Genomic DNA, 576 nt, shown 5'->3' with positions numbered 1-576 from the left:
GTGTCTTTGTCATTTATAAAGGGGAAGGAGAATGGGAAAATGATATTAGCTCCTTGAGAGCAGTGATTTTTGGCAGATTTGTCTACCATAGATACTCCTTGAGGGACTGCTTTTTTCCTCCTCAAGCCATCAACCACATCTCCCAGTGGTCCTGCGGAGGGTGCGAGGTCTGGGCCTGGCTGGAATCTCCTAGGGCAAAGCCGCCAGCACAAGCCCGTGCAGTATTATCTGCAGAAGGACTTCTGATGCCCGCTTCAGAGCATCCAACAAGTAACTGTGGAGACCCTGTACTGGGGTTAACCCAGGCTGCCGGCACATAGAATGTGGGCATGCCATTGTTCTGCCCTCAAGGAGTTGGCAATTTTATAAAGAAGCCAAGATTGATATAAATTAAAAAGAAGGATAAAATTAAGACAGTCCAGCGCTGTCAAAAATAGCAGAAGGGAGTGGGGTACAAGGGTGCCACTTGGTACCTACGCAGGAGCTGCCTTTGTCAGGATGCAGGGGGAGGAGTCAAGGGTGGTAATGTGGGGGGGGCGAGGAGAAGGGGGGATGGATGACAACAGCAGCGGGGGG

Source organism: Leptonychotes weddellii, chromosome 11, assembly GCF_054177405.1.
Source record: "Leptonychotes weddellii isolate Sample4059 chromosome 11, ASM5417740v2, whole genome shotgun sequence".
In the NCBI taxonomy this organism is placed as follows: domain Eukaryota; kingdom Metazoa; phylum Chordata; class Mammalia; order Carnivora; family Phocidae; genus Leptonychotes; species Leptonychotes weddellii.
The sequence above is the reverse complement of the archived record's forward strand: the minus strand, read 5'-3'. Positions refer to the sequence as shown.